Genomic DNA, 25,584 nt, shown 5'->3' on the forward strand with positions numbered 1-25,584 from the left:
ATGAGTTCATTGGCTGGTCCGTTATCACCAGCCATTTTATCACTTCACCAGGATTAATAAATCTGCCCCTCCATTTTCATTTTAAGGCTGGTAATCCTCTATCTTATCACCTGCTGTTTTATTTGTAAACAAATCAATAGAAATGGCAAATGTTAGGGCACCAGTCCAACAGCTTTGGACAGGCGATACTATCAGTGGACAGTGTAGATTTATAACACTCAGACGCTGTCTACCAAATTTCAGCTTTGACTTTCTTATCACACAATTATGTAATTTGATCTGACAAATGACAATTCTATCCTGAGGCGGGAAACGTACAAATCCGCCTCAGCACACAGTTCTTCAAGATCCCAGCTATTTTCCTGTAGCTGTTGACAAATAATAGTGTATGTGTCTTTGTATGTGTGTATTTATAGAGAGAGAGGGTTGTCGTTTCATGATGATACATATAGACATTGTATGGCCCAGCAAGCAATGCTTGTTATCCTGTATTAACTGTAATTGAGTCCCACTGCGAATTGACTGAATGAAAGAATTAACAAGATATGAAAGGTATACTATTTTAATATGTGGAGCATATTTCGGGCAAAAATGCACCACTACAAGAGCATCAACAAAAGTTACAGTAGCCAGGGGCTACTCAAGTCACAGTGACACATGACGGGGAACCCTAAACAATTATATTTATATTTTTGATGTCCAGTTTTGCAGGCAATCGATCAAATCACCAGGGAATGTGTTAAAATCCATTATATATTTCCTGAGGCACTGCATTCATTTACCACCCTCCCCTCACAGCTGTACATTACAGTTGGTGCATTTAGAAAAAAAAAGATTTTATTGTTCTTTTTAAAACACAAATTAACCCATTTGTGGGAAACGGTAAATTTTTTCTGTATTCTACTGAGACATCACCTAGGCAGATGTTATTATGTCCTCACTCCTATGGCATTCTCTGAATTGGAATATTTTTCTCTGAATTGGAATACAATATGTTTTTAAATGTTATATTTTTCTATCTAAATTACCAAGGACTCCAAAGATCTTTCTGTTTGCTCAAATACATTATGATGATGATGATTATTTAGATTGCTAGAAATTGTTATTGGGATATGTCACCATATGAATCATGTATGTTTGTGTTTCAGTTTTTTAAATAGTTCATTTAAAAAAAAAAAAAAAAAACAGTACAAACCTATAATGCCCATACATAATAATAAAAGGGGGTTATTCTGGTTGATTCGCAAGGCTGCAAATTCGCATTGAAAGATGTGGAAGGTGCACTCATTTAAAAGTGACTTTCATATGCGTGCACTCTTGGATGGAAATGGGCGGGCAGCTGACATCCGGTGATGTCAGCTGCCCACCCCCCACACTCGTGTCACATGAGAACGCCCAGTGTTCTCATGGGAACGTCCATGAAACGCTGGGTACTCTCTATATACAGTATGTGTATATATATATATATATATATATATATATATAGACTGGAAATAAGGCGGCACTCGTCAGACTTCGTTTGCAGTGAATTCAAAAGTAGTTTATTCCAACTACTATATATAAATATAAACTACTTTTGAATTCACTGCAAACGAAGTCTGACGAGTGCCGCCTTATTTCCAGTCTATGAAGGTATCATTCCATGGAAGGCACCGGAGCACACTATATGCTGAAACTCATCTGAGTGCCGGGGTACATGCTGCTATATATATATATATATATATATATTTAGAGCGAGAGAGAGAGAAAGGTTCAGAGTGCGCTATAGATCAGTACACAATTTAAAACATTAGAATTTAATAAAATATTGGTTACTTGTGGACTTTCACGGCTCCCATCGCATGCCATATGTAGTGGCATGCGATTTTTGCGGTTTTTATGCAATTTTTTAAAATCGCATCGCATGCGATTTTTAACAGAAATGCATCCAAATGCATTGAAATTTGTATCAAACATGTTCAATGGCGAGGGGCGGCGGTACCCCCACTATCCACGTCGGCGTGGAGTTGAGAATAGAAAGTGTGGCGAGCCCGAAGCGTGGCGAGCGGACGCGGATACCTGTGAAGCCCGCGAGGGGACGCGTATACCTGTGAAGGTATCCGTGTCCCCTCGCAGGGCGCGCTGCGCTCGCCACATAAATCATGCCTTCAAAAAATGGTACAACCCATGTTGCTCATTTAACCCTCTGGGTGCGAGTGTGTCGAGCTGGTGAATCCACCTCGCCTCAAGCTGTAGGAGCTTTTTCTTTCTATTGCCCCCTTTTGCAAGGATGGGAACCTGGTCAATGATTCTAGATCTTATGCTGGCTGGATTGTGTTTTCTCTCCGCACAATGTCTTGCCACTGGCTGTTCACTTTGGCCAGATATCAATGCTTGTCTTATGGCAAGGCGATGATTCGCCATTCTTTCTTTGAATTGAATCGACAGCAATCCCCCTTTAGGGGTTCAGACCCGGGCGGGTCTAAAAACACCCACCGGCAGAGGAGGCGGACGAGGCGGGGCGGGCAGACCGCAAGGCAGAACAAGCCGCAAAGGCAACCGCCGATAGAAGAATTGGTGTTTAATTTGTCTACCACCCCTCTATCTGAAGCTGAGATTGCTGTACTTTCCAAAGGTTTATCATTCGTACCAAGTCACTCACCAGACGTGTTCAATTGGACATTAGACTGTTACAAGTTTGGACGCACCCTCAGATTGAGAGAACACTTTAAGGACAAACCTACAGTCGTCCAGATGAATGTTGACATTCCAATTCAATTGAAGAAGCTGTTGCCCAGATCAACATTTGATCCCCAGGTGTCTAATCCCTCGATAAAGACATTCACGCGTATGATGGAGGCAGCAGGACAAGTTACTCCAACACCTGCTGACATGCAACGCAATAACTTGTCCAGAATTGAGAGGGAAGCCCTGAGGGGGTTAAAGGGAAGAACTGACATTGTGATCCGTAAGGCGGACAAAGGTGGGTCCGTGGTAGTTCAGGACCTATCAGACTATGTCACTGAATGTATGCGACAGCTAGCTGACACACAAGTGTATGAGGTTTTGCGCAAAGACCCAACTCAGGTCTATAAAAGGGAGTTGGACAATTTAATTGGGGTAGCGACACATGATGGCATCATCTCGGGGGAATTGGGCAGAGCACTGAGCACTGAGTATCCCATTACACCGCTCCTATATATGTTGCCCAAAGTGCACAAGAGCTTAGACAAGCCCTCTGGCAGACCCATCATCTCTGCCAGGGGGTCTCTGTTTCAGTCTGTGTCCACATTTAAGACGCCTTATTAAATCCATGCGTACAAAAGACCAGATCAAACCTTAAGGACACTAACCACCTTTTGGAATTACTTGATGCCCTTGGCCCCTTACCAGATGATGTAGTCATGTGTAGCGCAGATGTAACAGGACTCTACACTTGCATACCCCATACAGAGGGGATGCAAGCTGTGGAGAACTTGATCAGCAATAATGAGACATACAAGGGTCCGCCAATTCCTTTGTTTATGGATTTGTTGTATTTGGTGTTAAACCGTAATTATTTTTTGTTCAGTTCAGTGTGGTGTATGGCCAGTGGCTCGGCGTGGCGATGGGGTCCAATGTGGCGCCATTGCCTACATGAATGAGGTTGACCAACAATTAATTTTTCAAGCCCCATATGCAGACAAAGTACTATTATTCCGCAGATACATAGATGATCTGCTCATCTTTTGGAGAGGTAGCATGGATGAGCTAAAATACATATTTGAAGCGCACAATGCATTGGCCCACCCTGTCAAATTAACATATAACATGAGTAAAGCGGTCATCAATTTTTTGGATGTGAAAATTAGTCTCAATCACAACCAGATAGTGACATCCTTACATGTAAAAGAGACAGACCGCAACACTCTCCTTAGGTATGAAATTTGCCACCCTAGAGCATTGCGAGAGGGGTTGTTTTTCAATACACGTTTTATATTGAAACTAAGTCCCTGGAGTGCCTGCTTTTTTTCATCCACCCACCTATTGTTTAGCCGAGCACCAGGGCTGCCGACCCGGATAGGAGAGTGCCAGTCCGTCTACCCACTATCTATATATATATATATATATATATATATATATATATATATTTGTTTTAATAAATATTTAAGAAGTACAGTGCAATACCGCATTACGAACTTTTTTCATTATTTGGATCCTGGAAGGTTAACTCCAGTTTGTGCTTCACATCCCTCCTAAGGATTTTGGAGGGGCGCCTATTTACGATCTGTTGTGTATATTTCCTCTTCCTTCAGGGAAATATAGTTCTAGCTGCTTACTAAATTAATTTACATATTGTAATTATCCATTAGCATGTGTGGGAATATTGTTGTGCATACTTGTCTACTTTTGAACTCTAGTTTCAGGGAGATTATAGTTGGTAATAGAATTTTGCATAGCGCCCCATTGAGGGGGCATGTCATGCTCCACCCAAAGGGTGTGTCTATTTCCATATATGAAGAGATTGTGAAAAGAGATTGTGAACGTGGCACCTAGAATTGTTGGTGTGCACTGCTACATCTGAGAGGAATCTTGTAAAATTACTTATATCCAAATATAGATGAACCCCAAAGCCGTTAGTAAGAGCTACTATACTTGCTAAAGTGCTGGGAAATGGCGCTGACGATTCAATGTAAATGTATCTGGCTCTCATTCCTTTTCCCCCAAAAAATGTAACAGTGTAATGTGGGCTAGGAGAAATTAGGGAGATTGCTAGATTAATGAGGGAGAGAGGGAGATTGCTGCTATTTCAGGGAGTCTCCTGCAGGAGGTTAGGCAAATGTGTTGTTGTGTGTGATATATATATATATATATATATATATATATATACAGGTCCAATCCCCGCAGGGAAATAACGGCACTCAGGAGACGTTTTATGATGCAATAAAATTTGTAATGGATGATAGGGGAACGTTTCGGGGGTTTAATCCCGTCTTCAGCCCCACACCTACAGCAAAGAACATTACAACCAAGACACATTTTATACTTACCAGGTCCCAGGTGTTCCGCTCAGACGCCGGCTGCACGCATCCCGCTCCCGGAAGTGAACTGCGCACCACATCCGGGGAGTGACGTTGCCGATCAGTCACCAGGCATACACACGCACATACACATATGAAAGTAAACCCATATGCCCTCAGCAATGTATGGGAAATGGTGCTTGCATTGAACTTCTGTAACTCTACATTGCTTTTATTGTGGGTATTTATTGCTTACCGCCCAAAATCATTTTATATATAGAACATACATAATGGACATCCGATTAACTGCTGACTGTTTCTTATAAGCTGTTATATCCTTATCATATGCTTTCAGTCTCCCCCCCTTACGTGTGTGAGTGGTACACTAGAAAACTTCTGCATGTAGGTCTTAAAACGAGAACTGAAATTGGCCTGGCATCAGCTAAAATTCATGTATTAGAGCCAAACCTATCTTACTAAAGCTGTAATGCCTGAGGGCCCCATCCAGTAAAATACAGATTACTTTCCTTTTATGTGGGAAGTTGTGGGAATTATAGTATATGAAAAAGAGTATTGTGTGCCAAAACATTCTCCTCTGTATTAGCCTTATTTTCTCAACAGGAGCAACTGTGTCACGCAGCATCACATCATGCAGCAGAGTGTCTGTGCGAATCCTGCTGACAACAATGACTAATCACACGTTCTCCCTTCTGTATGCATCTAAAGAGCTTAGTTAGATAAGCTGATATTTTGTATTTTCCTTGCATGCGATTTTATTGTTAAGTCCGTTGCTAATTGTTCATTTACTTGTGAAGTTTGCCACCTAGCAACAGAATTTTGAATGTTTTTATAATCTTCCACAGAACAATACAGCGATGTTGCTTCCAAACCTTTATAAACACAAACTAGATCAGGATAGGAGTAGTCCAGACAGACTTTGATTTAGTAATTTAGACAGATTTTGATTTACTATATAATAACTCTTTTTATTATGTGTTAATCATGGATTACAGATGGATTCTGGGTTTCTAAGGGACCTGATTTATTGTTTTGGCAGCTATTTTACGCATCCTATAATATATTGTCCTGTAGAAAAAGGCATCAAGGTAACTAAAAGATACTTCTCATAAAGTTAGCCAATACGGATTGGTAGGTGAAAGAGCAAATCTAGAGTTAAATCTCATTGTGGCAGCAATACTTATCAACATAGAAAAACATGAGTGCTTGGTGAGTACTGAATCGGCCTTTGAAAACACTATAACATGTGCATCTGCAATCAGTGGCGTAGCTACGTTTTGGGCACCCCGCCGCGCACCCCCCCCCCCCGCCGCCGCCCTGCCAAGCAGCCCCCCGCCGCCCATGCAAACCCCCCCCCCCAATCCCCCGCAGCCTTACCTATCTCGCTAGTCCCGGCGGCTCCGTTCTTCTGTTGAGGACCACCACAAAATGGACGCCCCCATTCAGCAGACAGTTTCAGAGAACTGTGTGCTATATGGGGTCGGCCATTTTGTGGTGGTCCTCAGCAGAAGAACGGAGCCGCCGGGACCAGCGAGATAGGTAAGTCTGTGGGGGATTGGGGAGGGGGGGGGGGTTTTAACTATAGCACCGCAGCCCCCCGCGCCCCCACATGCACAGCGCCCCCCCGTGGTGGCGGGGGCTGCGGTGCTATAGTTACGCCGCTGTCTGCAATGGCAGCTGAATAACTTACAGCCAGTTGCACTCAGAAAGCAAGTGTTATGTGGTGAGGAGACTGCATGCAGAAAGCTTATAAGCAGACTGGAACAAACACAGGTATACAGATGGAGCGCCTGTTCTCCAGCCTGCAGGTTCGATTGGTGATTCTATTGCCAGGAGCAGCTCCATTGAGAGCGCTGCTCCATCTGTAGCTGCAGGGTGCAGACAGCTCACTGGTGTTGGCAGGGTATACGGTCACTAGGTCGACAAAGGGAAGGGTAAATATGCATCAGGTCTACCATTAAAGGTCAACATGCATCAAGGTAGCCACACCTGAAGGTCGACATGGGTTTAGCTTGACAGGTCATTGGGTAGATATGGGCTAGGCCGACAGTCAAAAGGTCGACTTGGGAGGCTTCACTTTTTTTTTTTAGCCGACATGTAGGGCATGGTAACAGAATAGAATAGTGTATCCGAAGTCCATGTCAACTTTGTCGGAATTCAGGACTAAAGTAAAAATTGGAAACCCCATGTCGACATTTTGACTGTCGACCTAGCCCATGTTGTCCTAATGCATGTGTTGACCTAATGACCTGTCCACCTAAGCCCATGTCTACCTTCAGGTGTGTTGACCTTGATGCATGTCGACCTTCAGTGGTCGACCCAATGCATGTTGACCTTAGTTCTGTCAAACCTATGACCTGTACCCATTGGTAGAAGCACTGATTACAGCAGGAAAAGTATACAGCTGAGGTATACAGAGATCTGACAATAGTCCAAAGAATAGTAGCAATCAAATTAATCATGTAGACAATTATTTCAGAGGCTGGAGCTCAAGAGCTGGGAACCACTTCTGGCACAGGGGACCGGGAGTCCTAGTAGACTCATTGTATTGGTTAGGTACATTTGACAAGAAGCCATTTAAATAAGATGCTCTAGCAGTGGATTGGGTGTGTGAGTCATGTGCAGAACAGGGATGCTGTGTATGGCTGGAATTGCTGCCTGACCTTAGGAAAGATGGAGGAGCCCTTGCCACAGGGGAATCCTGACTTGATTGCCTGGCTGACATGGACAAGTCAGTGAGTCGTCTGTAAGTGCCTGCTTGAAGCGTGTCAGAAAAAGCGGGTCATGTTAAGCTGTATCTGATGGTAACACATAAGACCCTGATCTATTCAAATGCATTTATTTATTAAATATCTTTAATAAACTACTGACTGTTTAAGAAATATTTTTGGCTCTTCTATTGGGGATACCTGTGTTAGAAAGGATTTTATGTTCAGAGCTGTTCATGCAACCAACCCCAAGCTGCTTTGCACCAATAGAGCACTTGTTTCAGGAAACCTAAAAAAGAAAAAAAGGTCGATACACGTATAAGTCTATTTCTGACTAAATGATATTTTCTTAGGATATTTACGGTAATCTATTTTTGTAGTGTTTGGGACTTTATTACATTTCCCCACAAGTCACTTTATAATGAAGCAGGTTTTCTCCCACAATCTTGCATTATATCTATTTTGTGACCTTTTACTTCTTTCTACAATCGAACTCCTGATTATATCCATTATACCTTACTTTTTTGTATATACAGGAGGAGTACATAACATTACAACATTACATTAAGAAAGATCTGGTTCAGCTGTCATATTGTTGTGTATTAATATTATGTATGTGAACACTTTTGGTATTAATCATACTTGCCTACTTTTTAAAACTAGTTTCAGGGAGATTATAGTTGGTAGCAGAATTTTGCACTGCTTTGGGTGAAGCGTGGATCTTTTAAAATGTGTCAATGAATAATGACTGCACCTGGGAACCCTCCAGGTGACCTGGAAAACATGAACTGTGTGGGGTCCAGAGGGCCGAGTTTGAGAACCCCTGGTTAAACCATCTCACACTAAAGTCTGAGACCAATGTGCATACATAGATCCAGTTCCTCAGTCATCAGACTCAATGACTAGATCACATAAGGCCCAATGCCACTGACTAATGATCACATGCTTAGATTGTGGCCATTGTGTGTCTGTTAAGATGTTGGATCAGGATTGCGAGTCATTTTGTGCTCCAACATATGGAATTGTAGTCTACATTACTTAAATGCTAATTAAAGAGATACAAGTTAATGTGAATCCTATTGTGGAGATTGTGTCGTGGTAGGAGTAAATGTAATATATACTGGTGTGCATTTTTTTTACACTATGAATGTGCATGACAAATTTTTACGCATCTTTGTCTCCATGGTGATTGGGATGCCTGTCGTTATTGTCACACTAGCAGTAGCACCAGCTGGAGTGTAACGGAGGCTAGGTGCCTTGATGTAAGGTTTTTGCATAGACAACAGAAGGGAGGGATGCAACTGGATAAAAGAAAACCAGTTTTAATAAAGATACTGCGATACAGAAGATGAACTGTGGCACAAAGCTAATACTGAAGATATAAAATAACCAGAGTCAATGATATATAAAACTTATTGTAAAGTTCGTAGTGGATTGATAACGAGGTTGAAAACTGAAGATGACTTGAAGTATAGATTTGAAGAATAAACGTAAACTTGAATAGTTGATTTAAAGGATTTACAGTATTTGAAGAGATGATTGAATTGAAGATTGAATAATTGAATGAAACTTTGGATGATTGAATGGTTGAACGATTGGATGATTGGAAGATTGGATGGTTGGATGATTGGACGATTGGGTGATTGGATGGTAGGATGATTGGATTATTGGAAGATTGGATGGTTAATAGGATGAATCCGGGAAGTATAGCAGCAGGCCTGAGTAGCTGTGACCAGGGAGAGTTGCAGTGGAAGTAACCGTCAGGTGAGGAAAGGGTGATCCCCTTTGGGGGGCTAACCTTGTCCGGACCGTAGAGGCGGCAGCAGGGTTCTACAGGTGGATGGTCTTCACAGCAGGCGAGCAGGAGTGGATTCAGTCTGGAGATAGCTGACAGGCAGCAGCGCTTTCAGCAGGAGTGGGAGTCAGATGCCTAGGGAAAGGACATCATTGTACTGACTGACTGTTTGGCCCAGCTGGTCAGTATTTAAAAGGAGAGCTGCACTGTAATTGGCTGAAGGTAATTGGTAGTGCAGCCTGGTTGGAGAAATCAACAATATGGCCGCCGCCAGGGAAGGCGACAGGTTTCAGAACCAGGAAGTGTGTGCAGTACACTCCAGGCAGCGTGTCCAGCAAGGCCCAGGCAGAGTTGACAGCATCATGGCGCCTCAGTGTGGGAGGCATGGGTGGCAGACATGGTGGTCGTGACAGTTATGACTGCTTTAGTACATTTCAATAAGTGACTATGGTCCGCCACAAATAGATGTTCACATACCTGCCTATTGCAGAAGGCTCACCATAGCTATTTTTCTTGCACATGTCTATAGGATGCAGGGAAACACTAGCGATGTTGCTGGCAGCAGTGTGATATTTCCAAATGGCACCTTATGGCTTCTCAAACTGAGTTGGAGGGTGCGTGAAGTCCAATATGGAGGTGTTTGCGCAAAGTACATCTCATGAATCATGAAGCCTTGCGTGGAATTTGAGCTGATAGTGATGAAGATCAGCATCAGCTTCTGATTGGCTGTCTATCTGAATTTCCCCTATTATCACTATTGGCTTTTGGGACCGCTTCATATTATTACTGGACAATATGCATTAGAGTAGATTGCCATTTAAGCTTTTAAATGGAAAGGCAATTGGGTTATATTTATTTGAACTTCATACTGTATGTACTTTCATTGTGTCTTTGTATATTGTTCATTTTCCTTAACATGGAAAATGTGATTCTATTAGTTATTAATAACACTGGCCAGACCAATATTTTTACTACTGGATCAATATGATGTATATCCTAGTATAACCCAGACATGTATATACCTGTACCTACAGTAGCTGCACATATCTTATAATAAGGCCAGCAGTGCATGCTAAGCAAATTGTCCCTTTTTTGTGGAGTAATTTGGCACCTGTATATGTTATATTATTTCATGTTTTTTTCCATAGCTATACGCTTACAATAAATGAAGATAGATCAGTTATTGTGGTTCGACCAACCTACGGATACAGTACACTGTTTGGGCTGGACTATGAAGCAATTATTTGTACCACCATCTGTCACTGGATTGATCTCATGTCACTAATTAATTGACGACAATTTAATTACTTACTACACATAGCAAACTCCGCCAAATCCACAGCCCTTTTATCTTTAGACACCCACTTAAACTACGCTTTAGACTATTAGTATAGTAAGAACAATATGTTATTTTCCCTGGCAATTAACTCATTGATCTGCTGATTCTATTGTTTAGGATTGTTTTTTTCAAGATCACTTCTAGTGGGTATATAGTGAATTTACCAAGGTTACATCATTAGATCCTTCCTACTATTGATCCATCCACAGATACAGATCACTGGATATATAAATCTTACAGGCTCCATGACCGCAAAGCCTCTCTTCTAAAGTTATTGCCAATGACATTGCTTAGATTGTTCAGGAAATTCTTCTTCCTTTTATAGCCAATTTGAGGGGACAATTGTAGTGTTGACTATGGATTAGGGGAACCTCACCCGTCCAGCCCATATAACTCCTTCCTTCCTCCACCTAAACTAATTTTTTTATGTAACAAAGTCGCATGGATGAAGAATAACCCAAACAGGAACCAATCCAAACATAGAAAAATAATAAATCAGGGAAGGATTGCAGTTTCCCCCAAATGGGTTAGAGGAGTACAGTTTTCTAACCGTAAATAATATAAAAAATATTGAGGCTCAGCAAAATCAAAACAAATAAATCACCTGGGCCAGATGGGATTCATCCTAGGGCACTAATGGATTTAAGAGAGGAATTAGCTTCCCCTCTACATTATATCTTTGATAATTCACTATCATCAGCAACGGTACCAAAAGACTGGAGAATAGCCGATGTAGTGCCATTATTCAAAAAAGGAGGATCTCGCTAACTACAGACCTGTTAGTTTAACATCAATAGTGGGTAAACTATTTGAAGGATTTTTAAGAGATGGGATCCAGGAATATTTAGACCTTCATAGTTTACTCAGTAATAACCAGCATGGGTTAGTGAAAAATCAGTCATGCCAAACTAATCTACTTGGTTTCTATGAAGAGGTTAGCAAAAACCTTGATAGTGGAAACACTGTAGATGTGATTTTCCTAGATTTTGTTAAAGCCTTCAACACCGTACCACACAAGAGGTTGATAAATAAAATGGAGGACCTGGGATTAGGGGCAAATATCTGTATATGGGTAGGGAACTGGCTTTGTAATAGAGAACTAAGAGTGGTCATGAACAGTGCCGTATCAAATATGATACCAGTACTAAGTGAAGTGCCTCAGGGTTCAGTTCTAGGGCCCATTTTATTTAATATTTTTATTAACGATATTGGGATGGGGTTACTCATCAATGTATCCATCTTTGCGGATGATACAAAACTGAGCAGAGTTATTGCATCATCAGAAGATGTCACCACACTTCAAAATGATCTTGACAATCTAGATGAGTGGGCAAAAAAGTGGAAGATGAGGTTCAATGTGGACAAATGCAAGGTCATGCACCTTGGGAGACATAACCAGTGTGCTAGTTATAACCTAAGCGGGGATGGATTGGGTAATTCAGTTCTCGAAAAGGATCTAGGAGTCCAAATAGACAACAAACTAGGGTGTAGTGCTCAATGTAATATAGCAACAAAAAAGTCCAACAAAACTCTAGCATGTATTAAAAGGGGCATGGAAACTAGGGATACAAAAGTAATTATGCCTCTTTACAAATAATTTTTTAGACCGCACCTCCAATACGGAGTACAATTCTGGGCCCCACACCATAAAAAGGACATCATAGAATTAGAAAAAATCCAAAGAAGAGCAACAAAGCTTATTAGGGTAATGGAGAATTTAAGCTACGAGGAAATATTAAGCAATCTGGGACTATTTACACTAGAGAAGAGAAGTTTAAGGGGGGACATGCTCAATATGTATAAATACATTAGGGGCCAATATAAGGAACTGTCAAACAGGAAGCTAGGACGCGAGGGCATAAGTTTAGATTAGAAGAAAAAAGATTTTGTTCATCTAGAATAAAAAATTTCTTTACAGTCAGAACAATTAGGGTGACATTCTATGGAGTGAGATAATCTGACTTTGGCGATTTATTTCGCAAAAACGTCCGAAATCGAATTTTTTTCCATTTTCGCATATTTAATGAGGTGCGAAAATGTGAAAAAAGTGCGACACACTGGAAATGCGATGGCTGCTTTTCGCAGCACATCGCATCCAGATGTTTTCACATTAAAAAGTATACAAATTGCATATTTAATGGTATGCGATTTGTATAAACTGTGTCTATAATTCGCCCAAAAATCAGACCAGGGCCCTTATTCTGATCGGTGCGGCCGAATCCGATTATGCGGCCAGGACCGTGCGTGCGAAACCCCGCCTTCCATACGGATCGCAAACTCTGTCCATACGCGGTAAGAAGCTGGCCGAACGGACCGCACGTGTATTTTTCACGGAATACGCCTCCTCCATCTAAGGGAACCTCCCCCATCATTCGATGGTCGCAGACCATCGAATGCAGGACCGAGTGCTCCACCAGCTCCCGCAACCTCAGACCACACGGACATTTTTCCGTGCAAAAGCAGGGATCTGGGCGGGCAGCTGACATCCGGCGATGTCATATGTCCGCCCCCTACACGTGCGTCACGGCCGCATTACCATACGTACGCCCAGCGTTTGCATGGGAACGCCCATGAAACGCGGGGCGTATGCATATGGTAATGAGCCCAAATAGCCCTTCACGCCCCTCTCCACCCCGTGTTCGGAGTGTTCACATATCATGCGGGATTTGGCCGTACGCCCCGCTCGCACATGCGCAGAGACGCCTCTGCACATGCGCAGACACAAAACATCGGCGGGCCGAACGCACGCGGATATATCCGCACCGACCAGAATAAGGGCCCAGGTTCTGATGGGCGAATTAGCCAGAACCCTGCACAGATTGCAATGATCTGTGCAGGGTTCTGGTGTAAAAAAAAGTTTAAACAGTTAAAATTAAAAAAAAAAAACAGCGCAGGGTCCCCCGCCAGAGCATAACCAGCCCCGGGCTCATTGAGCCGGTGCTGGTGACATAAAATCAGGGTCCACGACAAATATGGGTCCCCTTGATTTAATGAAACCAGCACCAGGCTCAAAGTCCGGCGCTGGTTCCCGAAATACGGGGGACAAAATGACTAGGGGTCCCCCGTATTTTAAGAACCAGCACCAGACCCAACCAGCCAGCAGGGTAATGCCACAGCCGGGGGACACTTATTATATAAGGTCCCGCGGCCAAAGCATTATCTCCCTGGCTGGTCAGCATGGGCAGGGGTCCTGGGGAAGTGGGGACCCCCCCCAATGAAGGGGTCCCCCCCCTCCAGGACTTACCAGCCCATGCTGAAAGTCCGGGGCTGTCCCCGATGCCCCTGGGCAGTGGGCATCGGGCTGATGCAAAGTGTAAAAAAAAGATTAAAAACTATTGTTTTCTAGTGTAGAACTATGAGTCCCAGCAAGCCTACCCCGCATGCTGGGACTTGGAGAACCACAAGTCCCAGCATGCGGAGCATTAAAGGGCCCGCTGGCACTTGTAGTTCTACAGTACAAAAAATAGTTAAATAAAACACACTGACACCCTGAAAAATAAAAGTTTAATACACACATAACACACATAACACACACTGATACTTACCTACCTTGAGCCCGTAGGTCGGTCCCTGGATCCTGGGTCCGGGGCTCCAGGACAGAAGAGTCCGGTTCCGGGGCCTTGGTCCTGGTTCCGGGGCTGGTCCGGGGTCCTGGGCTCCAGGGCTGATGTCTCCGGGGTCCAGGATCCGAAGTAGTCCAAAAGGGGTTCCTAAGGAAGGAAATCCTACTCACCTGGTCCCCGGCGACGACCTCGGCATCCTCTCCGGCAGACGCGCTGCTCCCGGCTGGTACCCGCTCACGGACTGGAAAGGCGCAGAGATGTTTCATCTTCCGCGCCTTTGCTCCGGATGATTCTATTGGCCGCCTGTTGCGTCGACTAGTGGCACTGTGGACAGGTTTTAATAGTGTACCCCTAGACTCAGCTAAATTTAAATGCTTTAGCGTCTAAATTTAGATGTACCCCTAGACCCAACTAAATTCAGAGGCTTTAGCGTCTAAGTCCAGAAACCCCGGCTTGTTATTGGCTAGCAGGTAGTCCGGTTTGCAGACGCTTTTGCGTCTAAATTTAGCGTCTGCATGGGGGACTCCCCCTTTTATAGCGGTGTGCCGGGGTGTGTAGTTTAGAAGCCCCGGCACGTCAGCGGTGTGCCTGGGGGGTCCACTTTTACATGCCCCCGTTGTCAGCGGTGCACAGGGCTGCCTATTTCACTGTGGAACTACAAGTACCACAGTGACCTGTCAGCGCCTGGGCAGCGTGCTGCTGCCCGGCGCTACGCTGATAACGTAGCTTACAATACGTAGCTTACAGGGATTCGGTATGAAATCCCGACGGTCAAAATCCCGACGGTCATAATACCGACAGCAATTGACAGAAAGTCAAAATCCCGACATGGTCAAAATCCCGACATTTAAAATCCCGACATGGTCAAAATACCGACAAGGTCAAAATACCGACATTTAAAATCCCGACAAGTTCAAAATACCGACACATAGAATGTAGACAGGTGAAAAAGTCAACATGACTTTCGGGCGACAGCTCGCGAGGTCGATATGGGCTTTTCACAGTTTTTTTACCTGAATGTCGACACAGTCGACATGGACACAGTTGGAAGTCAACCGCAGCCCCTCGCATAGCTCGCTGCGCTCGCAATGCTTCGGGCACGGTGCCTCGCTACGCTCGGCACACTATTTTATTCTCCCACCACGCCCTAGTGGATGGTAGGGCATGAAATACCGCCTGTCGGCACATGTCGGGTCAAGAAACAGTGAAAAACCCATGTCGACCTCGCGACCTGTCGCCCGAAAGCATGTTGACTTTTTCACCTGTCTACATTCTATGTGTCGGTATTTTGAACTTGTCGGGATTTTAAATGTCGGTATTTTGACCTTGTCGGTATTTTGACCATGTCGGGATTTTAAATGTCGGGATTTTGACCATGTCGGGATTTTGACTTTCTGTCAATTGCTGTCGGGATTTTGACCGTCGGGATTTTGACCGTCGGGATTTTGACTGCATCACGCTTACAGCTAGAGCGGCACGCTCACAGTTAAACAGAGCTAGAGCGGAATGCGCACAGTTAAACAGAGCTTCTGGCAGGCTGCCAAGTTTCAGAGACAGAGTGTGTGCGCGGCGGCGCCGTGAAACTACACAAGTACCTAAGTTAGTGCCATGTAGACTGAGTTTAGTAAATGGCTAAAGATCAGTGCAATCACATGTACTGTATGAATTCAGCATTTAACCTTGTTAATTGGAATGGCTTTTTTTCATATGGTAATGAGCCCAAATAGCCCAAATAGGTTGGAGATTTACTGGTTTATAGCTCTGATCTGTGATGAATGGCGTGTGCGAACCCCATGGATCAATCACCAGGCTGATCATGTTACAGCTGATCCGATGCTCCATCCTACAATGCAGCTCGGCACAGTAATGTATAAGGAGGCATGACGCCTCCTGCTGCATTCACGTATTAGTGCTATCACTGCTGCTTCCATGTGAGCAGCAGTGATAACTCCTCCAACCACATCTGAATTAGGCCTAATATGCCCGCTTTTTAGGGATGACAATATATAATAACTAGAGATGTGCACCGGACACTTTTTCGCGTTTTGGGTTTTGGGTTTTGGGTTCTGATTACCTTCAGGTTTTGGGTTCTAATGGGTTTTGCCAAAACACCCCCTAAAGGTTTTGGGTTTTGGGTTTTGGGTTCTGATTTTTTTGAAAAAAGCATAAAAATGGTTAACATTGCATAATTTAGGTGTTTTTTTGCTCCTATGCTATTATTAACCCCATCAGCTTTCTTCTCCACTCATTTACAGTCTATTCTGAAGACCTCACACCTCACAATATTGTTTTTAGGCCAAAATGTTGCACCGAGGTAGCTGGATGACTATGATAAGCAAGACAAATGGGCGGCACAAACACGTGGCCCATCTAGGAGTGGCACTGCAGTGGCAGATAGAAAAACTAGGCCCCAAAGAGCACATTATTCAAAAGAAAAAAAGAGGTGCAAGATGGAATTGTCCAAGGGCCCTCCCACCCAAACTAGGCCCCAAAGAGCACATCATTCAAAAGACAAAAAAGAGGTGCAAGATGGAATTGTCCTACGGCACTCCCACCCAAACTAGGCCCCAAAGAGCACATTATTCAAAAGACAAAAAAGAGGTGCAAGATGGAAGTGTCCAAGGGCACTCCCACCCAAACTAGGCCCCAAAGAGCACATTATTCAAAAGACAAAAAAGAGGTGCAAGATGGAAGTGTCCAAGGGCACTCCCACCCAAACTAGGCCCCAAAGAGCACATTATTCAAAAGACAAAAAAGAGGTGCAAGATGGAATTGTCCTACGGCACTCCCACCCAAACTAGGCCCCAAAGAGCACATTATTCAAAAGATAAAAAAGAGGTGCAAGATGGAAGTGTCCAAGGGCACTCCCACCCAAACTAGGCCCCAAAGAGCACATTATTCAAAAGACAAAAAAGAGGTGCAAGATGGAATTGTCCTACGGCACTCCCACCCAAACTAGGCCCCAAAGAGCACATTATTCAAAAGACAAAAAAGAGGTGCAAGATGGAATTGTCCTACGGCACTCCCACCCAAACTAGGCCCCAAAGAGCACATTATTCAAAAGACAAAAAAGAGGTGCAAGATGGAAGTGTCCAAGGGCACTCCCACCCAAACTAGGCCCCAAAGAGCACATTATTCAAAAGACAAAAAAGAGGTGCAAGATGGAATTGTCCTACGGCACTCCCACCCAAACTAGGCCCCAAAGAGCACATTATTCAAAAGACAAAAAAGAGGTGCAAGATGGAATTGTCCTTGGGCCCTCCCACCCACCCTTATGTTGTATAAACAGGACACGCACACTTTAACAAACCAATCATTTCAGCCACAGGGTCTGCCACACGACTGTGGCTGAAATGATTGGTTCGTTTGGGCCCCCACATCACAAGCTGCCATTTAATATGTCCCTGCACAAACTGGCTCTACAGAGGCAAAAGGTCGTCCTCATCCTCATCCAGCGATTCCTCACCACCATCAGTATCTTGTTCTTCCTCACCCTCACAGAGTATTAATTCGTCCCCGCTGGAATCCACCACCACAGGTTCCTGTGTACTTTGTGGACGCTGGTCTTTCTCGTAGAATTGATAATTCATTTTTATGAACATCATCTTCTCCACATTTTTTGGAAGCAACCTCCTACGCTTATTGCTGACAAGGTTCCCAGCTGCACTAAAAACTCTTTCGGAGTACACACTGGAGGAAGGGCAACTGAGGTAATATAGAGCCAGTTTGTACAGGGGCTTCCAAATTTCCTTTTTTTTCTGCCAGTACTGGTAAGGACTCTCTGACATGCCTACTTGGGTGCTGTCACCCATATAATCCTCCACCATTCTGTCAATGGTGATAGCATCATAGGCAGTGGAAGTAGACATGTCAGAAATTGTTGGAAGGTCCTTCAGCCCAGACCAAATGTCCAAACTTGGTCCTTTATCACCACCAGCGGGGGGTTTAGGAAATCGCAGTTGTTTCCTTGCAGAACCAGTTGCTGGAGAAAATGAAGGAGAAGGTGCTGCTGAGTCACTTTCCACTTCAGAAGATGACAGTTTTCTAACCAGCAGTTCTTTGCACTTCTGCAGGCTTGTGTCCGCCGGAAAGAGTGACACCACGTAGGCTTTAAACCGAGGATCGAGCACGGTGGCCAAAATGTACTCCTCTGATTTCAAAATTTGTACCACCCTCGAATCCTGGCAAAGCGTATGAAGGACTTCATCCACAAGTCCCACATGCTTAGAGGACTCGCTCCGTCTCAGCTCCTCCTTCACTTTCTCCAACTGTTTCTGCAAAAGCCTGATGAGGGGAATGACCTGACTCAAGCTGGCAGTGTCTGAACTGACTTCACGTGTGGCAAGTTCGAAGGGTTGGAGAATCTTGCACAACACTGAAATCATTCTCCACTGTGCTTGAGTCAGGTGCATACCCCCTCCTTTGCCTATGTCATAGGTGGATGTATAGGCTTGAATGGCCCTTTGCTGCTCCTCCATCCTCTGAAGCATTTAGAGGGTTGAGTTCCACCGCGTTACGACCTCTTGCTTCAGCTGATGGAGGGGCAGGTTCAACAGTGTTTGCTGCCGCTCCAGTCTTTGGCATGCAGCCGCCGAATGACGAAAGTGGCCACAAATTTTTCGGGCCACCGAAAGAGTCCCCTGCACAGCTCTGTTGTCTCTTAGAAAACTCTGGACCACCAAATTTATCGTGTGAGCAAAACAGGGCACATGCTGGAATTTGCCCTGCTTTAATGCCCGCACGATATTGCAGGCATTGTCTGACACCACAAATCCCCAGGAGAGTCTAAGAGGGGTAAGCCATTGCCCAATGATTACCCTCAGTTTCTGTAAGAGGTTATCGGCGGTGTGCCTCTTACGGAAAGCGGTTACACACAACGTAGCCTGCCTAGGAAGGAGCTGGCATTTCCCAGGTCCTACTACTGGTGCTGCTGCTGTTGTTGCTGCTGGACAAGGTGATTCATCTACCCAGTGGGCTGTCACGGTCATGTAATCCCTAGTCTGCCCTTTTCCACTTGTCCACATGTCCGTTGTTAAGTGGACAGTGGGTATGACCGCATTTTTCAGGGCACTGAGAACACTTTTATGCACTTTACTGTACAGCTTCGGTATCGCCTGTCTAGCGAAGTGGAATCTTGACGGTATTTTGTAACGGGGACACACTAAGTCCATCAATCGTCTAAATCCTACTCCAGCAGTTATGGACACCGGAAGCACATCTAATACAATCAGATCTGCTAAGGCCTCAGTTACCCGCTTTGCCATTGGATGACTGCTGTCATACTTCATCTTCATGGCAAAGGACTGTTGGACAGTCAATTGCTTAGTGAAATAAGTGTTCCGACTTCCCCTCCGGGATGATGAATGACTCCCAGCAGCAACAGCAGCAGCGGCAGCAGTAGGAGGCGTAGCAATGCAGGATCCTCCAGAAGAATCCCGGATAGGAGAGGAGTCAGTCAGGCAAGTAACATGGCCTATAGGACTACTCCCAATCCTCATTGAGGAAGAAATTGACGAGGAGGGACTTTGCGGTGTAGTTGGGCACGTGGACACAACAGGACAAAGGGATTTAGTTGTCCCTGGACTGTGTACATTCTTAGCCACAGTTTCTGAACTAAACAGCAACTTATGAACGCTCTTCAAGTGACGTAGAAGGGAGGATGTCCCTAGGTGGGAAACGTCCTTACCCCTGCTTATTTGAGCTTTGCATAAGCTACATATGGCAAAACAATTGTTGGACGGTTTGGGATAAAAATAATTCCAGACCGAAGAGGTGGATTTATTGGTCTTCTGTCCAGGCATGGTGATGCCCTTTGGGATCTCACGGACAACAACTGTCTTGCCCGGTGCCTCATTTAAGCAAACCGCATCAGCATCGTCCTCCTCGTCAATTTCTCCCTCAGCACCAGCTTCATCAATATCCTCCTCCTGGTGTACAACACTGACACCTTCATTATCGACATCTGCAACTGCACTGTCTGTGATCCTTCCAGCACATGCAGAGGGTGTGCTGCGAATGCTGAAAGGAGCATCCTCTTCCCGTACAGTGATGGGAAGGTCAGGCATCGCAACCACCAACACCCTTGGACTCTCCACTGGGATTTGTGATACCATGTCTTCTTTGGAAGGCAGAGTTGTTTGCTGGATTTTTGTTGGTGACACCTTAAATCTCTTAAATTTTAAAGTGGGAGAAGGAGGAGGAGGAGGAGGAGGAGGAGGAGGAGGAGGACTTTGATCATCTTGTGAAGCTGAGCCACTAGTCATGAACATAGGCCATGGCCGTAGCCGTTCCTTGCCACTCCGCGTTGTAAATGGCACACTGGCAACTTTAAGTTTCTCCTCCAATGATTTGCTTTTTCTTTTTAAGGGCCTTTTACTCAACTTTGGCTTTTTGGATTTTACATGCCCTCTACTTTGACACTGGGCATCGGCCTTGGCAGACGACGTCGATGGCATTTCATCGCCTATGTCATGATGACTAGTGGCATCAGCTTCAGAAGCACGACGAAGTGGCTCCTCATCTTTTCCTTTTTTTTTATCCTCCATATTTTGGATATCTAACGGTAGGCAGCGGTGTCAGCAAACTGGATACCGAGATATCAGCTGGTTGTTGTCACTATCCAGTGACAACAGCAGCAAGATACAAAAGTGGATATATATCAGTAACACAACAAGTGGCGTCAGCAAACCAGAGTTATGTACTGCGATATCTAACGGTAGGCAGCGGTGGCAGCAAACTGGATACCGAGATATCAGCTGGTTGTTGTCACTAGCCAGTGACAACAGCAGCAAGATACAATATTTATTTTGTGGATAGTTACACTGGTAGGTAACACAACAAGTGGCGTCAGCAAACCGGAGTTATTTACTGCGATATATGTAACGGCAGCGGTGGCAGCAAACTGGATACCCAGATATCAGCTGGTTGTTGTCACTAGCCAGTGACAACAGCAGCAAGATACAATATTTATTTTGTGGATACACTGGTAGGTAACACAACAAGTGGCGTCAGCAAACCGGAGTTATTTACTGCGATATATGTAACGGCAGCAGTGGCAGCAAACTGGATACCCAGATATCAGCTGGTTGTTGTCACTAGCCAGTGACAACAGCAGCAAGATACAAAAGTGGATACACTGGTAGGTAACACAACAAGTGGCGTCAGCAAACCGGAGTTATTTACTGCGATATATGTAACGGCAGCAGTGGCAGCAAACTGGATACCCAGATATCAGCTGGTTGTTGTCACTAGCCAGTGACAACAGCAGCAAGATACAATATTTATTTTGTGGATAGTTACACTGGTAGGTAACACAACAAGTGGCGTCAGCAAACCGGAGTTATTTACTGCGATATATGTAACGGCAGCAGTGGCAGCAAACTGGATACCCAGATATCAGCTGGTTGTTGTCACTAGCCAGTGACAACAGCAGCAAGATACAATATTTATTTTGTGGATACACTGGTAGGTAACACAACAAGTGGCGTCAGCAAACCGGAGTTATTTACTGCGATATATGTAACGGCAGCAGTGGCAGCAAACTGGATACCCAGATATCAGCTGGTTGTTGTCACTAGCCAGTGACAACAGCAGCAAGATACAAAAGTGGATACACTGGTAGGTAACACAACAAGTGGCGTCAGCAAACCGGAGTTATTTACTGCGATATATGTAACGGCAGCAGTGGCAGCAAACTGGATACCCAGATATCAGCTGGTTGTTGTCACTAGCCAGTGACAACAGCAGCAAGATACAATATTTATTTTGTGGATAGTTACACTGGTAGGTAACACAACAGGTGGCGTCAGCAAACCGGAGTTATTTACTGCGATATATGTAACGGCAGCGGTGGCAGCAAACTGGATACCCAGATATCAGCTGGTTGTTGTCACTAGCGAGTAACAACAGCAGCAAGATACAATATTTATTTTGTGGATAGTTACACTGGTAGGTAACACAACAAGTGGCGTCAGCAAACCGGAGTTATTTACTGCGATATATGTAACGGCAGCAGTGGCAGCAAACTGGATACCCAGATATCAGCTGGTTGTTGTCACTAGCCAGTGACAACAGCAGCAAGATACAATATTTATTTTGTGGATAGTTACACTGGTAGGTAACACAACAAGTGGCGTCAGCAAACCGGAGTTATTTACTGCGATATATGTAACGGCAGCGGTGGCAGCAAACTGGATACCCAGATATCAGCTGGTTGTTGTCACTAGCCAGTGACAACAGCAGCAAGATACAATATTTATTTTGTGGATACACTGGTAGGTAACACAACAAGTGGCGTCAGCAAACCGGAGTTATTTACTGCGATATATGTAACGGCAGCAGTGGCAGCAAACTGGATACCCAGATATCAGCTGGTTGTTGTCACTAGCCAGTGACAACAGCAGCAAGATACAAAAGTGGATACACTGGTAGGTAACACAACAAGTGGCGTCAGCAAACCGGAGTTATTTACTGCGATATATGTAACGGCAGCAGTGGCAGCAAACTGGATACCCAGATATCAGCTGGTTGTTGTCACTAGCCAGTGACAACAGCAGCAAGATACAATATTTATTTTGTGGATAGTTACACTGGTAGGTAACACAACAGGTGGCGTCAGCAAACCGGAGTTATTTACTGCGATATATGTAACGGCAGCGGTGGCAGCAAACTGGATACCCAGATATCAGCTGGTTGTTGTCACTAGCCAGTGACAACAGCAGCAAGATACAATATTTATTTTGTGGATAGTTACACTGGTAGGTAACACAACAGGTGGCGTCAGCAAACCGGAGTTATTTACTGCGATATATGTAACGGCAGCGGTGGCAGCAAACTGGATACCCAGATATCAGCTGGTTGTCACTAGCCAGTGACAACAGCAGCAAGATACAATATTTATTTTGTGGATAGTTACACTGGTAGGTAACACAACAAGTGGCGTCAGCAAACCGGAGTTATTTACTGCGATATATGTAACGGCAGCAGTGGCAGCAAACTGGATACCCAGATATCAGCTGGTTGTTGTCACTAGCCAGTGACAACAGCAGCAAGATACAATATTTATTTTGTGGATAGTTACACTGGTAGGTAACACAACAAGTGGCGTCAGCAAACCGGAGTTATTTACTGCGATATATGTAACGGCAGCGGTGGCAGCAAACTGGATACCCAGATATCAGCTGGTTGTCACTAGCCAGTGACAACAGCAGCAAGATACAATATTTATTTTGTGGATAGTTACACTGGTAGGTAACACAACAAGTGGCGTCAGCAAACCGGAGTTATTTACTGCGATATATGTAACGGCAGCGGTGGCAGCAAACTGGATACCCAGATATCAGCTGGTTGTCACTAGCCAGTGACAACAGCAGCAAGATACAATATTTATTTTGTGGATACACTGGTAGGTAACACAACAAGTGGCGTCAGCAAACCGGAGTTATTTACTGCGATATATGTAACGGCAGCGGTGGCAGCAAACTGGATACCCAGATATCAGCTGGTTGTTGTCACTAGCCAGTGACAACAGCAGCAAGATACAAAAGTGGATACACTGGTAGGTAACACAACAAGTGGCGTCAGCAAACCACAGTTAAAAATTTAATTACTGAGTCTGCGATATCTAACGGCAGCCAGTGGTGTCAGCAACAACAACAACTTAATTTTTTTTTTTTATATTTTTATATATTTTTAATTTATTTTTTATTTTTTTTTATATACTCTGAGAGGTAGGTACAAGGTAGTGGCACTGGCAACAACAGAGGTGACTGCCTGGTAGGTGTTTACAACCATATAACAGGTAGCCAGGCAGCAAATTATTAAACCCCCCTCTGTCTGTAGTATTCTGTAGCAGGCTAGCAGCAGCAGTGACACAATTAGAGATGAGCAGGCTATAGCAATATAGAAAGAAAACCCCCTCTGCGGCAGTACAATAAACCCCCCTCTGTCTGTAGTATTCTGTAGCAGCAGCAGTGACACAAATTACAGATGAGCAGGCTACAGCAATATAGAAAAAAAAAATCACTCTCCAGCAGCACAATAAAAATGATTAAACCCCCTCTGTACTTGCAGCTCTTTAGCAGCAAGCAGCACAGTGACACACACAACGCTCCAGCAAACCCCCCTCACGGAGCAATAAATAAAACCCCCCTCTCTGGCAGCACTGCTGCCTGCTCTGCGTCGCCCCACAGAATGAAGATGGCGGCGGCGGGTCCCGGCTTTTATGTAATCCGGATCTCGCGAGAATCCGACGTCACCAATGTGACGTCGGGCCTCGATTTCGGCTCCGGGCCTGCGCGGGAGTCCGCGGACGTCCTGGATCCGGATTCGGATTCAGGACGTCCGTGCGGATCCGGATCTCGGAGATCCGGACCCGCTCATCACTAATAATAACCCCTATATGACAGACAATACAAACCCCAGGATTAGCAGAGCAACCTCTATCTTCCTGATTTCCATAAACTCATGGGCGCCATCAATGAAAACAATGTTGGCCAGTGGTTAACCGACAATACCACACTGCACCTGTGGAAACACTAGTAAAAAAGAAAAGGCACACAATGGGCCCAATTCCCCACATCTTAGCCCTTGCACACTTGGTGGCACCCACATTGCAAAGGATTGAGACCATTTTTTAAAGAAATGTGTCCCCTTACTAATAATTGCCTAGTGAAAACAGTATGCTCTACAGTAAGTGCTGTTAGATGGATGGGTCATCGTGGCCTGATGTTGCCCATCTTTACTTTAGTAAACTCGATGCAGTTGTAGGTTGAGTAGATTTTTTGCACTGTGTGAACAAATATAAGCAAGCTATTTCATATTTTCTTATAGTTTAAAGTCTATTGTAAAGATAACAAAGCAAGTTATAATTTGTGTGGGATGCATCAAATTACTGATCTTGATGTTTTAATGCGACTAGCTTAGAAAAAAGTCATACATGTATACAGGGACGTCACTTGCCCTGATGACATCTGGTGTGGCTGGCCACGGAAGGGGGAGTGGCCTTGCATGAGGGGGCTTGGTTTCACAATCAAGGATGTCTCTGGGCCGTTTGGAAAAAATGGATAGTTTGCCAGACCACTTACCATATTTTCTATATATGGCATACGTTACAGGTCATTTTGATGAATAAAAAGGTTTGCTTGGCAAATATTTTGACAAATTCACTTGGCACTCAAAGGGT

General features: G+C 44.4%; 1 protein-coding gene across 2 annotated transcripts in view; it reads left to right on the forward strand.

The window, feature by feature from the left end:
- The window catches only part of SNX29 (sorting nexin 29), a 522,757-nt gene that overhangs the window by 416,297 nt on the left and 80,876 nt on the right, over nt 1–25,584 (forward strand). The gene's annotated exons all lie outside the window — the stretch shown is intronic.

Source organism: Crinia signifera, chromosome 7, assembly GCF_055691185.1.
Source record: "Crinia signifera chromosome 7, ASM5569118v1, whole genome shotgun sequence".
Lineage (NCBI taxonomy): Eukaryota > Metazoa > Chordata > Amphibia > Anura > Myobatrachidae > Crinia > Crinia signifera.